Below are 15,551 nucleotides of genomic sequence, written 5' to 3' on the forward strand. Positions count from 1 at the left end.
GTATTCGTTATTAATTAAAGAGAAGTTATAAGAGAAATAGGTTAAAGTGCAGGTTCTCCATTGAAGGATATTTTGGGACTTTTCATCAGTTTTTTAATAAAAATTTTAGAATCTATTTAAATTGTATTATTATCCGAAAAGATATTGTTGATAGATTTTGGATTTTTCATTCATTAATCAAGGTAGATCACTCATTTTAAAATTAGTTTGACGGTAGAATAGTTTTAATTGAATAAAGAAAAGATAAGATGGAGAAAGCCTCCACCTTTCTCCTTGGTGCCGTTTACCATGTTTGGAGAAGAAAAAAATCTCTCCTTTCTTTTTTTTTTCTCTCTTTTCTCAAATCTCTTTTAAGAATTTCCACAACCCAAGTTACTTTCTTTCAAGAATCTTGTATAAAAACCATTTTTAAGCTTGAAAAGCTTGAGCTAGTGTGAGAATGTGAAGAATAAGATAAGAAAAAAATATTTTTATCATCTCTAATATGAACATTCAAGGTTATTATACATTAGTTCTTCATGAACATGATTTCTAGTATTATGTGTAATAAGTGTTGTTGGAGAAGAAAGAGTTGACTTGTGGATGTTGGAACTTTAACTAAGTAAAGGGAAGTCTTGGATTAGGAAAGGATTTTGGTGGCTTTGTTCATTCAAAGGAAGATAAGTTGTCAAGGAATTATCATTACCTTGTTTATGTTAAAATTTGTTAAATATTGAGAGTTTGAATGATTAAATATCAATATGAGAAAATATTAATATTTATAAGTGAAGGAAATAGTTAAATGAAAATGTAAGAAGAGATAAAGTATGGAAAGTGCCATGGTCGTAGAATAAAATGTGAATATAGAGTTTTACGATACCTTGATGAAATTTAAAATGAAAAATTAACTTAAAAATATGGTATATGGCAATCTCAATGATGATTGAGCGATATTGAAGAACAAAAGTAAATTATGACATTAAAAAAGCCATTAAGTGATTTAGTGAAAAAAATGTCAAAAGAGAGTTAACAATGCTTTGATTCATATAATATATAAATTTGGAAAATGACACATTGTATGAAAAATAAAATGCATTGATAAAGTGTACTAAAGGAACAATTGGTAGCTCAAAAAGCTTTAATGAAAATGGATTATGAAATGTTGAACATATAGGAAATTAATGTAACAAAACTTAATAGTTTTTATTGAGAATTTTGTGGCGGACATAAGAGGGAAAGAGTGCAAATTCATGATTTTAAAAGTGAATGAGTGTCAAATGGATGCTCACCTTTGAACATTATATGTAAATGCTACATTGACCAGTGAAAAAGGGAAATATGTAAGCATGAGTGCCTTCATGAATGTATGAAATTTGTATGAAATGATATGTATGTAATGATCTGGTTTCTAGTGGTGTTGGAAAAGACAGTTTCGGGATCCCATTTCCGTAAATCGAGTCTGTAAATATTAAATAGGGATATTTATGAAGTCAGTGTATAGATGAATTGAAATTTAGTTATGTAATTTAGCCAAAATTGTGGTTAATTAAGGTCTAGAGACTAAATTGTAAAAGTTTAATCACTAAAAATTATTCAAAGGGTTAAAATGATAAATAGACCAAATTAAAATATATGTCAATTGGATTTTATGATGGATACCATTAACTTAAAATAATTAAATATTTATGTTAATTAGTTAATGTTAAAATATGTTAATTTAAGTATAAATAATAAATATAATGGAAAGAAAGAGAAGATGTTATCTTCTTCATTTTCAACCTGTGGAACTTGGGTGCCAAATTTGTGTGTTGGATGAGATCCATGTATCTGTTCAAGTTAAAGTCAAGTTAATAGGGGTATAATATGTAAAGTTGATAAATGGTATATGAATTGGATTGATAATGTGATTGTTGATTCAAAAATAAGTTGCAATATATGAATATTGATAGCATGTGAAAGATCATGCGAACCAGATATAAGAGCCCAAAGGGCCGATATAGAAACAAGACGAATCAATTGATTCAATTTGAAAATGGTATGTTAATATGATCGTATGTTATGAATTGAATAGAAATGTGAACATCAATCATGCTAATATTTTAATATGGTATATTCTTTAGATTGGTTAATTGAAATATATATAGATTGATTCATATAGTTTTGCTAGTACTTTAGTTACATATGCTAATTGAAATATTGATTGGAAATTTGGTATGAATGGCATATTGATTGGATGGAAATGAGATTTGAAATGAATATATGAAATTGATTTAACTTATATCATATTGTCATGAATCATGGAAATGCCACTGAACATTATCGCTCAATGTACAGTTTGCTTTTCCAGTGTATAGGTATAGGTACATCTCAGGGTCTTGAGAAGTGATTTGGCATCCAAGAAGCGATCCCTGACTCAATAATTTTTGTATAGTCTCATTTTGTTCGTTATATGATGTATACCTAGGTTTAGTCAGTTTTGGTATAATACATGGTCTTATGAATGTTAATGTTAGAAACGGTAACTTGAGAATGGTCAAATGGATTGATTTTGTGTTAGAGTTTGGCACTTAGTTGAATTACTTAATATGTTGCCATAATAGTGATCTATATATTGATGTGTATGACTATATAGCAGAAGCTTGAAAATTTCCATAAAAGTATAAATTTGGAATTAAATTTATTTTAATGCATATATGATAAGATATGTCAGAAATGTAAAATTTAGGTTGGTATAATTGGATGAATAGGTATATGATTGAGGTAAATTGGTTTTCTAGGTGGAGCTTGTTGGTACCAATTTGGACCTTTGGAAAATAGTTAGTCATGTCACAACGACATCCTCTTAGCGTCCCAACGAGACCAGACAGAGAGTTACATCATGACGACGTACCCTTAATGTCGCGATGTGTAAGACCTCTTGCCCTCTCCGGTAGTTGGACCTGAGCTATGAGATGTTACAAACATTACTAGAATAATTACCGATGAAAATATAGAAATTATGTTAATCAAACAATAATTTATAACCTAAACACATTCATAATGTGATTCACAACTAAATTTGAGCTTAAATCTAGCTTACATAAGCTCTTTGGGTGATCCGAACACGAATTAGGACCAAATTGTAAAGTTTTAAAAATGTTGACTCCATGTTGTAACGAGGCTTTTCCCACATCATGACGTCACCAAGGCAGTGAGTCACGTCACAATGTCGGTCTACTTGACGTCAGGACCTCACAAACTGTCTAATCGATGTTGCAATGAGAAGAACCCTACATTGTGACAAGAAATCTATTTTTGGTAAAATGTGGCCCTTTAGTATCTATTTCGCGCTAAGTAAAACCATTTGCTCAAATTGTACACATGAGTATTCAAACCTGCACAAAACCATTCCAAAACATATCATATAACAACCTTATAGTCATATAACCAATATGACTTGTTGGCACTATTTCACATCAAAACTATATGAACCATTCATGTTCCCAAAGCAATTCACATTCAAAGATGCCATATAATCATCTCAAAGCATTACTATCCATCATACCATTTTAGTACCAAGATACCATTCAAGTTAATTAACTATAGCATAATCATAGTACCAAATATACATTCATATACATAATTTACATCCAACCAAAATCAACATCACATATAGCAACCAAAAGGATGATTTCTAGATTTACATCTATATCCACAACCACACCTATGTGTCATGGGCCACAGTTCAAAGCCTATGACCATCGCACACAATACATCACATGGAAGTCTATCATTGACTTCGGGATCATTTGGCCCATGAAAACTGGCCCGATTTAATAAGCTATTGGAAAAGCCTATCAGATTAAGGCCTAGGTGGCCCAATGATGTTGATTTGGAAAGATAAGCTACCTTGGTAAATAGGGAAACTAACCTTAGAAGATTGAAGGGTATCATATCTTGTAAGATTAAATTAGATTAGATTATGTAAATTGATTATATAATCTTGTAAATCCTTAAATTTAAAGGATAGACTAATCTTGTCCGTCGATGTAACTTGATCTAAACCGTCGGTTTTGGGGGAGCTCAACTATAAATAGAGAGTGTCCCCCTCACTTGTAACTCACTTTATTCTTTGATTATTTCTTGTATTCCTTAAGAAACAGTAATACAGTTGAGAGCATTTACACAAACACCTTTCGTGCATAGTTTTCTGTGGCTTTCTATTGTCTTTAGCTTTCTTTTGGTAATTGCTTCCGCTATACAAATTGGCGTATTGGAGGAATTCTAAAGGAATCCTCACTTGTGGTGGTTAGGTTGACTTAGATGAGTTTTGAACAAGCAGATTGCCTAAGGTCGTACGGAATGCAAGACAAAAGTTCTAGCCCTGTGACAAGTGGTATCCGAGCTATTAGTTGCGAAGGCACCGTTGGGATGTTAAAAGAAGAATTCGATCAGAAGTGGGCCAAAAAACCAATCCTTATGAAGGAAAAGTTGTCAGCTCTATAGGAACATGTGGATAAACTTGAGGAGTCCATGGAGGACGTAAATAAGTCATTCGATATGGTTGAGGATCAGATAGACGACTGGAAGGATCAGTTTAGAGACTATGTGAAGATGTCTCTCAATTCCACTGTGGATAAGTTAAATGAGTTGTTAAATTCACATAGGGGTAAGCTAACAGAGAGGAATGATGCTATTGAGGCCATGGTAATGGCTTTGAAGGAGGAAACAATGGCCACGACAAAGGTTTTGCGCACAAGAATTGAGGACCTCGAGGGAGAGCTTGCCTTGTATTGAGCCGCCATGGGGAACAGAGTGGTGAGTGCAGCACTCAATTGTGAGGAAGTCCCGAAGCTGAAAGAGTTTATGGGGACAAGGTTTGCATGCGATGTGGATAATTTCTTGTGGAGGATGAAGCACTACTTCCGTGCCAAAGGCATCATGGACGATGCGAGTAAGGTAAATATTGCTTCAATGTTTCTTATTGATATTGCGTTTTTATAGTGGTGAGACAGGTCTATAAATAAAAGGCTTTGTGAGATTGGGACTTGGGACGAGTTCCAATATGAGTTAAAGGAATAGTTTTATCCAAAACTTGCCAAGGAGAAAGCTCGGGCAAAGTTGTGATGGCTAACTCAATGAGGCACAGTGGGGGAGTATGTTTAAGAGTTTAGGGAACTTATGTTTCAAATTTCAGATGTGACTGAGAAATAGGCATTACTTGTCTTCACGAATGGATTAAAGCCATGGGTCAGAGAGGAAGTAGAACAAGGAGGTGTCCAAGAGCTGTCAAAAGCTATTATGGTAGCGGAGTTCGTGGTTAAGCTTGGTCTAGGGAAAGACAAGCTTAAGTTTTCCAAGTCCAAGGAAAGGGGCATTTGTGAAGAGAATCACAAGGAAGATGATAACGGCGGTGGCAATGGCAACGATGGTGGTAATGGGAAACCATGAGTTAGGAAGAAACCTGTAACACCCCTTACCCCTATGCTTAGCGTGGGAAAGATTACGGCGAAGGTAGGAAACCGATCGGAGGCTAGGGAGCGGATAAATTCGCCAGAACAGGGTACGAGGAATTACCGGACTTAAACACAAGCAAACATACATTTCTGAGTCATAAATTTTCGTCCAAATTAAAACTCTTCACATTCAATCATAAAGTCCCTAATACGAGCCTACGAGGCCCAAAACATACTATGAAAGTGGTTCAGGACCAAACTGAGAACTTTAAAAAATTTTGTAACACTCAATTTTTTTTCACTAAATAGGGGTCACACGCTAGTGTGGATATGAGACATGCCCATGTGGGCAGGCCGTGTGGTCACACACGCCCGTGTCCCGAGCTCGTGTAACTCTCTGTTTGTCAACCAAGAACAAATTGGAAACACACGGCCAAATCACACGCCCGTGTGCTAGGCCATGTGGTAAATTTAAAATTTATGATTTTTCATAAAATAGGTGCAGACTTCACACGCCCAGCACACACACGCCCATGCCTAAGGTCGTGTCATCCACACGGATGAGACACGCCCGTGTGCTCAATTTTGAGCATTCTGTTTTGCAAAAATTAGGGTGCAGGGGACACACGGCCTAAGCACATGCCTGTGGGGCAAACCGTGTGTCACACATGGCCTAGACACACGCCCGTGTATCTACCCGTGTGGACAAAAATAAGTCTATTTACCAAGCCATTTTGCCACCCTTTGATGCAAACACCTACACAACACAACATAGCACCAATTCAAGCATTTACATCCAACCAAATTAGGCATAATCAAGAAATCCACACGTCATTTACATGCTTCCATCTATTATACACAAACATCACATACTCACCAACTCAAATCATGCAAGTTTCCACTTTCATGAAAGGCATCATCATATAAATTACTTATACCAATAGTAGCCAATTTCAAGTGGCCTTATACAAAATGAACTTTCAACCAACATAAGCCAATACATTTGGCCAAGTCAATTATGACACATAATAAAATGACCAAGTCCCCTATACATGCCATAACTCAAAATGTTGAGATCATTAATACCAAAATAATTTTTGATAGTGTGAATGGATCTTTGACGGTCTCCAATCCTTGAGCTAGCTTGGTGACACTATAAGACAAGGGAAAGGAAAGGGGAGAAAGCTTTATAGCTTAGTAAGTTCCTATGCAAATAATAAGCATCATAACCACACATCTAACATACAATTAGCATGATAAAAATTAACATGAATGATATCAAAATCTTTAGTCTTAACTTACTCAATCATAACCTTACCAAGAGTTCATCACTTATTGAGCTCATTTCGTATGAGTTTTACAGACATACCTGTACCAACTCGTAACATACCATAGTCTTTCAAAACTTTGACATTCTTGTTGAACACTCAGAATATTAACGGATACTCGAAAATCTTTCACATAAGTGCCATACATGTAGCCAAAGCTACCTCACATCTCATAATACATATAGGCTATTTTTTGAGCTACTCATGGGCCTGCTCACACAAGCTATTAGTCAGGACGTAGCTACACAGTGCTGATCACAAAGCTGTCAGTCAGGACGTAGCTACATAGTGCTGCTCACAAAGCTATCAGGTATCGGCAACTCATAATGGACTACCCAGCCACTGGTAGGACGTACAAGACCAGCTCTCGGATCACATAAACATATGGGTTCCTAGTGACATGTCACTCGTATCCTATTCTATTCCTAAGGCTTAACTGGGAATTCTAGCTCGTCGAATACGTCCAAAGAGTCAATCATAATTCATACAATATTAAAGCATTTAAAACATAAATATAACAATGCATTATTTACATACGAACTTACCTCGATATAGAAATAGTAAAATTTAACCTAATCGTCAAACACTTTGTTTTTCCCCCGATCTAGGTCTGAACCTCGTTTATCTGGATCTATAATAACAAATTTAACTTATTTAATACACACATTGTTCAATTCAGTCCAAAAATCATATTATGGCAAATTACATTTTTTCCCATAATATTTTATATTTTTACAATTTAGTCCCTAGACTCGTAAATTGAAATGTATTCAATTTCTTCAAAACCCAAGCCTAGCCGAACCATTTTCATACTTATACCAGCCCACGTTTTCCATTTAATAACACTTTTACTACTTATTTTATAACTTTTACAAATAGGTCCTTTCTGACATTTCCATTAAAAGTCACCTAGCAAAAGTTATTTACCTTACATCTAACATAAATTTTCTACCATTAGGCATCAAAATACACAATTATCTATCATGGTTAAAAATTTGTACTTTGATTATTTCTTAAATTAGTGGTAGAAATAGGTGGATCGAGTTACAACGACTTAAAAAATGTAAAAAGCATTAAAAACGGGGCACGAATGGACTTACAATAGAGCTTGAAATTTGGCCAAAACCCTAGCTATGGAGACCCTTCAATTTTTTTGCACTCAGGGATGAAATAGAAAGATGAACATCTTTTATTTTAGTTATTTTGGCTTTATTTACCAAATGACCAAAATGCCCCTCACTTAAAACTTTGAAATTTCACCCTACCATGTCCATTTTTGTCCACTAACTTAATCAATGATCTAGTTACCATCTAAGGGCCTTCAAATTAAAATTTCATAGCAATTAGACACCTCTAGCTTCTAGAACTCATGTTTTGCACTTTTTACAATTTAGTCCTTTTTACTAAACTGAGTGCTCAAACGTCAAAATTTTCGAACAAAATTTTCATAGAATCATTCAATAAAACTGTAGAGCATAAAAATGTAAGAAAAATAAAATTTTCCCAATCAGATTTGTGGTCCTGAAATCGCTGTTCTGACTAGACCCAAAATCGGGCTGTTACAACTTTCCCCCTTTAGGGATTTTCATCCCTAAAAATTTGACCAGAAAATAGGTTCGGGTACTGTTGGAGAAATGACATGTGAGAGGTCAAAATGGTATCGTCGCAACATGATACATGAAACACAAAAAGAGGGGCAAGTTGAAATGTTTTCTTTGCAATTGTCCACATATGTTGAAGAAATGTTTGAAGAAATATATGCTTTCTAAGAAGAAGAAGTTGGAAGGTAAGGCCTTGAGACTTGGTTCAAGTGAAAGGGGTGTCAAAACCAAGGAGGCCGAAAGCGAGAAGAAACCAGTAGAGTGCTTGTTGTGTCATGGTCCGCATAGGTTGCGAAAATGTCTGAGGAAGTCTACCATCGAAGGGGACAATGCGTCAGACAAGGAACAAGGGAAAAGTTGAAGCCAAGAGGGCAGATAGGAGTAAAAAGAAGCAAGTAAAGTGCTTCTTATGCTGTGGTCAACATAAGTTGCGGAATTTTCCAAAGCAAGTCGTGGTCAAAGAAAGGGCAACATCGGAGCTTGTTGAGTCATCAGAGGGGCTTCCACCCAAGGAAGAGGTGAGTTTGTCATCTAACTTAGGGGAAAAATTTACAATGAAAACAGTGAAGCTGGACTAATGAGGCTCAATTTGAGTAAAGCGACGGAGTTGGCCGAGTTGTCGACGAGGCTTTACCAATGAAAGAGGTGAGTTTGGCATCGGACTTAGAGGAACAAGTAGCGATGCAAACTTTGAAGCTAGGATAAATGAAGCTTACTTTTGTTGACACATCGAAGGAGCTACCACTTTTGGGAGAGGCAGGCCGTGCATCAAACTTTTGGAAATTAATGATGCAAGTTGTACGATTGGCCCGAGTAAATGCTGTGAGAAAGGTACATTCCAAACACTTTGATAGTGTTTTGCATTCTAACTAGTTAGCTTGGAAAGAATGTAAAGGCCCTTTTGGAGTTCTTAAGCAAGGAGGCCGAGGGACTGTAGGCAATTCGAAACCAAGTAGTGTGAATCAAGAGGATTCTATTCGAAACGAGTTAGAATATGGGAAAAAGAGAGACATAACTTGTAATGCCTCAAAAATCTAAGTATTTATTTTTGTATGTTAGTGACACAACTGTGTATCTGCTTCAGTGTTATGTGTTCTCGGAGTGTCTGAGAAGTCTTGAGTTTAAGCCTTGACTTGTACAAAAAATTTGGTTTCTTGCTTGAATAAACCCTGTCCCTAGTCAGTAGGCTTTTTAAATAAATATGAGTATTTTATGGCATAAAGAGCCTGCTGGTCTAGGGGGTAAGTGGTGTGTTATCTATGCTAGAGGACTGAGGTTCGAATCCTGGTGGGGGCAGTAGAGTGTTTTATTTTGCTGCAAGTGCCGTGGAAGTGTCCTAGGTTGACCAAAACTGAGTATTTGAGGAGTGTGGGGAGTTGTGGCCGAATTTTAGAAGCTTATTGGAGAGGATTTTGGCTGTTAAGGGATATGGATAGGTGGGATATGGTTAAGCGATTTTAGGAGCAATTTCTAGAGGGATTTGAGGAGAAAAGTTAGGGAAATTTGAAGTGTGGGAGAGTTGTGCCGAAATGGTATGCTAAGGTACTCAAAATTTGGCCTTGGTAGGATTACTCTCTATTTTGGATATTGTGAGCATTTTGAGTTCTGTTTCTTTTGTTCTCTAGTGGCCAGGTGGTGCTAGGAAGATTAGGTAATACCTTTTATTTTTGCTGATTTTGGATTTACACTCCTCTCTTTAGCCGAATGCTCTCCTTCCCTCTCCCTCAGTTCCTTTGAGTCTATCAAACCTCTTCTTTTGCATCGTATTTTTTGTCTGTACTCTCACTCTCTTTCCTTCTTAACACTTTCAGTTTTAACAAAGGGCTCTATTAGTTTCTTGTTCTTTTTGTAACCTTACTTGACCGATTACTCCATCTTCATCCCTTCCTTTCTATTCTTGTTTTCATTTTGGCAAGTGTTCTTTGGTCATTTGGGTTATGGCGAACGGTTCTTCTCTCTCTCCCTATTGTTTCTCGTTGGCCGAATATTGGTAGGTAAGCTTCTGTTTTACTTCTTTGCCCTTTCGGTTTTTCACTTTGCTGAGCACCATCTCTTTATTTTTTCTCTCTTCTTGCAGATTACCCCCTCTGTTTATCTTTCAGATCAATCCTTCTCTTTGGTTCTTTACTGGATCTGTTCTTTCTCTTGCACTCTTCTCCTGATTTCCGTTGGATCGGTAAGTCTTTTGGTAGGGAGGGGAAAAGTATGCTTCGATCGTTTTAAAGAGAAGTTGTCATTTATTATGTAGTAATTTCTAACATTCGGTTATGTTGACTTGTGTTTGGACAGCAAAAAATCGTATCGAACTTGATTTACTTGCGGAGTTATAGGCCATATCGGTTGAAGTAATGGAAGTAAGTAATAGCAATGGTTTCGTTGGGGTCTGTTTTTATATTATTAGTGTTAAGCATGACTAATGTTGGTCATGGATTTGTCTTATGTTGTAGGTGATTATTTTAGGAGCATTACGTACCAAGAATCCTATAAGGTGTGTAAAAACACTGCCTTAATCGTAAATCGGCAAAAGCCAAAATAAGTGACTATCAACGCTACATAGGCGTGCGCTCGTTCACGTGGTAATCCAAATGCATAAACATGAGAGTTTGATCGTAGAGGCCATCATGAGCGATTTCATGGGCTTAGACTATTTTGGGCCGTGTGGGCCCACGGGCACCATGCGATCGTATGAAGAATATTGGGCCAGGCTGTGTAGTTCGCTCGGCCACGGTCATTTTTGGGCTATTTGGGCCACACGAGCGTGTGGGCCCACATGGGCCCGCATTATAGGCCTTGGGCTCATTTTCACTGTTTGATTGTTAAGGTTTCACGGGTCGCCCGAGACGACTGTGGACCTACCGTTGGGTCGGTAAGTATACTTAGACCCTAATTTGATGAAATGACTATTATGCCCTTATGAGGTAAAATGACTAATATGCCCCTATGATATGTGTGACTATGATCGAGCATGCCATCATATATATATTGCATACATGTATGATATTCAGACATGACGCATGACCTATTGCATGGAGATGGGTTTATTATGATTGGAGGAAGTGTACTGTACTGGCAGCTCTACTGCAAATACTGTTTTGTGCCGCAACCGGTGCTATTTTGGATTGTAGGGATGGGTGGGTTGATTTTATCCCCACATGGAGTGATGGGCTGGACGGAGTGGAGTGCGGAGGTTGGTTGGGTAGGATTTCTGATTGCATATCTGTACCATTACTATCACTGAATTGGGCTAAGGGCCCACACTGATATTGTTACTGCAATGGGTTAAGGCCCTAACTAAAACTGAACTGTTACTGATACGGGCTGAGTCCCAGTGTGTATTTGTTTACTGCATGATTGACTGTTTGTTATAAAGGGATTACACATTGAGTTTTTGTAAACTCACCCTTCTGTTTATCTGCACAGATAATCCCCAGTCTTAGGTGGGTCGGTGCTGCGATGGACTCAAAGGTGGCCACACAATCGCATGGACTTCTTTTTTAAATTTTGAATTATAGGTATTTTAATTTGAGTATCTTTTTATGTAATAAGGCCTCTATAAATTTTTAATCTTTAATTTGGGCTTTTAATTATTTTGATTCATAACGGCTAGCATAGGATAAGACGCGATTTTTAAAAGACTAATATTTTCCAAAAAAAAAACCAAGAATACGTAATTATTTTAGAGCTTTCACAAGAAACAATGTTTTAAAAATTAAAGACATTTTAACATGAGTAACATTTTATGAACGACATGTTTTAAAAACATCATTAGGAATACGTAACAAAGATAAACATAGAAAAAGGGTTTTCTTTCGATATCAAGCTTTGCAAAAAACACTCCTATGTGACATTGCCAGATTTGGCCATAACGTCCAGGCCGGGTTTGGGGTGTTACATAACTTCTTGCTTTTGAGATGTACTAACAAGTGGGATGGTTCGAGTTAAGAGGCAATGTAAGCAGAGGCAAAGTTTTTGAAGGAAGGAAAAAGCTAAGGCGTTGGGACGAGATTGGGACGAATCAAGTCAATGTCATTTTGAAGGCGCAATAAGGGCATTACGAGAATGGGTGGGGGAGAATGTCAGGGGTTGCAGTTAAAAGCCCGTGACCATCGTACACAATGCATCCCATGGAGGTCTATCATTGACATGGGGATCATTTGGCCCATGAAAACTGGCCCGATTGAATGAGCTATTGGAGAAGCCTGTCAGATTAAGGCCTAGGTGGCCCAATGATATTGATTTGGAAAGATAAGCTACCCTAGAAAATAGGAAACTAATCTCAGAAGATTGAAGGGTATCATATCTTGTAAGATTATATTAGATTTGATTATGTGAATTAATTATGTAATCTCGTAAATCCCTAGATTTAAGGGATAGACTAATCTCGTCTATCGATGTAACTTGATCTAGACTGTTAGTTTTGGAGGAGCTTAACTATAAATAGAGAGCCTCTCCCTCGCTTGTAACACACTTCATTCTTTGATTTTTCTTATATTCTTTGAGAGAAAGTAACATAGTTGAGAGCATTTACTCAAACACCTCTCGTGCATGGTTTTCTATGGCTTTCTGTTGTCTTTAGCTTTCTTTTGGCATAATTGCTTTTGCTATACAATTTGGTGCCTTAGAGGAATTCTAAAGGAATCCTCACTTGTGGTGGTTAGGATGATTTAGATGATTTTGGAACAAACAGATTGCCTAAGGCCGCTTGGAATGTGAAACAAAAGTTCTAGCCTTTTGACATATGTAAATGCCACGTATAACCAGGCCAAAATAAAGAAAAGTCTACCAAATCATAAGACGGGTAGTGTGAGCTTTGATGTGATTCGACTAATCCGACCTTGTCCAATGATCTACAAGGAAGAAAATGAAAACACGTAAGGATGCTAGTACTTGGTAAATTTGTGTGGAAATTTAACTTAACTTATCTCGGCATTAAATAACATAAGCAGTTGAAATTTCAATAACATAAAACATAAAATTACCCTTGGCAACCTTGTGCAATTTCACATAAAAAATAACTTAGTTAGTCCAACGTTAATGTATAGTTAGGCAAATCCAACGTCAATGTATAGTTAGGCAAATCACTTTATAATTCTTTACATTTCTAAATTATTGAATACCATGTAAAAACATGCTTATCTTATAACTTTACAATTGGAATACTTATTCATTCATTTAATTAATAGTTTCACTCGAAGGATTATAGTTAGAAAATCAACACCGATACATAGTACCTATTGTATTTATATAGCATGAAAGTTGATACTAGTACATAGTACTTGTTGCATGTATATCCTAATTGTTTACTAAGTTCACTCGGGCCATGATTCCATTTCTAATATTCTAAACTATCATAACATTGTCATATACATGTAACATGATTCAATTAACAATCTATGAATCTTCCATTTCAAATAACTACTAATTTCACAGAGTACTATTGTTGTACGTATTCTATTTCAATCTCTGTAGTTGTAAACAGATTTTTCATATTTCAAAAACAATCCAAATACATTTTAAACCGTATAATATCATCATATACAGACTAATCATTTATATAATAATTTTCACGATCATTCAGTATAGTACATCTATTCATATTTATCACATATTTCATATATTATGATTTAACCCATTTGATGTCAAAAGCTTTATGTGTGTATATATATCATTTCTAACGAATAATAAAACAAGATAATACGAAGATATCAATAATTAATAAAGTAACTCCATATGAACTTACCTAAACAGAAAAGCAACAAACGCGACTCCAAGCACTACTCCACAATTTTTCCTTTTCCAAGGTTATCTTACTGTTGATTTAATTCTTGATCTATATAATAATTTTAATTTAGTTATCAATTCTAGAAAATTAATAACATAGTCTGATATGCATGAGCCCATTTTCTTTCATTTTTACAAAACACTTAAGGTTTTTCATTTTATTCAATATTTTCATTTTAGTCTCTATAATCACAAACTAACATTTAACTTTATAACTTAGTCCCCTTTTATTTCTAAGCTTAAAAGCTAATATAAAAACACCAAAAGATCAAATGATAACATTTTAAATGTTAACAGTTTTGTAAACGGAGGTATGTGTTAGCTAAATCGAGTTACAATGATCTCAAAAACATAAAATTTATGAAAAACGAACTTGATTTGGCTTACCAAGCAAAAGAAGAAAGTTGGAGCATTCAACAATGGCTTCTCCCCTAATCTATTTGTTTTTGGGCGATGGGAAAGAGAAATGAAAAAGATGATGACATCTTTTCCTTCCTTTTACTTAATATTTATTTTATTATTATAAAATATAAAAGTTTAATATTATTCTAATAATTTTCACACCAAGCCGTCCACCATCATAAAACATGGCATAATTGCCATATTAGGTCTTTTAAATATCATTTTAGTCTTTAAGTAACTAAAATTTATAACAATTAATTTTTTACGGATTTTTCTTTACACATTAGTCATTGTATCTTAATTAGTCGCTAAATTGGTGAAATTACTTATCCAAAATCTAATTCACCTATATAATAAGTCCATAAATATTTGATAAAAGTATTTATGGGCTCGGTTTACAGAAATGAGATCCCAATATGTTAATTTTGAGACCACTAACTTTAAAGTTGATTCACTTATACCTTGACTAATTTTCAAACTATCAAATTCATTGGACTAGAATTCAATATAATACTATAATTGACTTGTAAATATTAATAAATAATATTTACAGACTCGATCATAAAAAAAATAAGGTTTCGAAACCACCATTTCCAGTACCATTAAAAATGGGCTATTACACGATGAGCCAAGTCATATGTTGTGTCACGACAAGGAAATCCCGAAGTTGCGATGTCAACCCTGTACTTTAAAATCTTTACAATTTGGTCATATTCAACCTCAGGTTAGCAAAAGAGCTCTCGTAAGCTCGTATAAAATAATCATATAGCATATTATGGGCATGTATTACTCATATTTGAATATATAATGGTTCTAAATTGAATGAAATTGTTTGTAGTTGCTCTAGAAAAAAATGTGTCATCTTGTAGCTTGGACCTGACGATCAGGTCGATTATCAGGGTGTTACAATGTATATGTAGATATGATGATGGTAAAATGAAATTGAAGTTGCTAATTAAACTTTGCCTTCTGGAAAACTTAAATAAATGTAGTTAGGATACATTTGGCATCCCAATAAGGATATA

Source organism: Gossypium hirsutum, chromosome A04 (assembly GCF_007990345.1).
Source record: "Gossypium hirsutum isolate 1008001.06 chromosome A04, Gossypium_hirsutum_v2.1, whole genome shotgun sequence".
In the NCBI taxonomy this organism is placed as follows: Eukaryota; Viridiplantae; Streptophyta; class Magnoliopsida; order Malvales; family Malvaceae; genus Gossypium; species Gossypium hirsutum.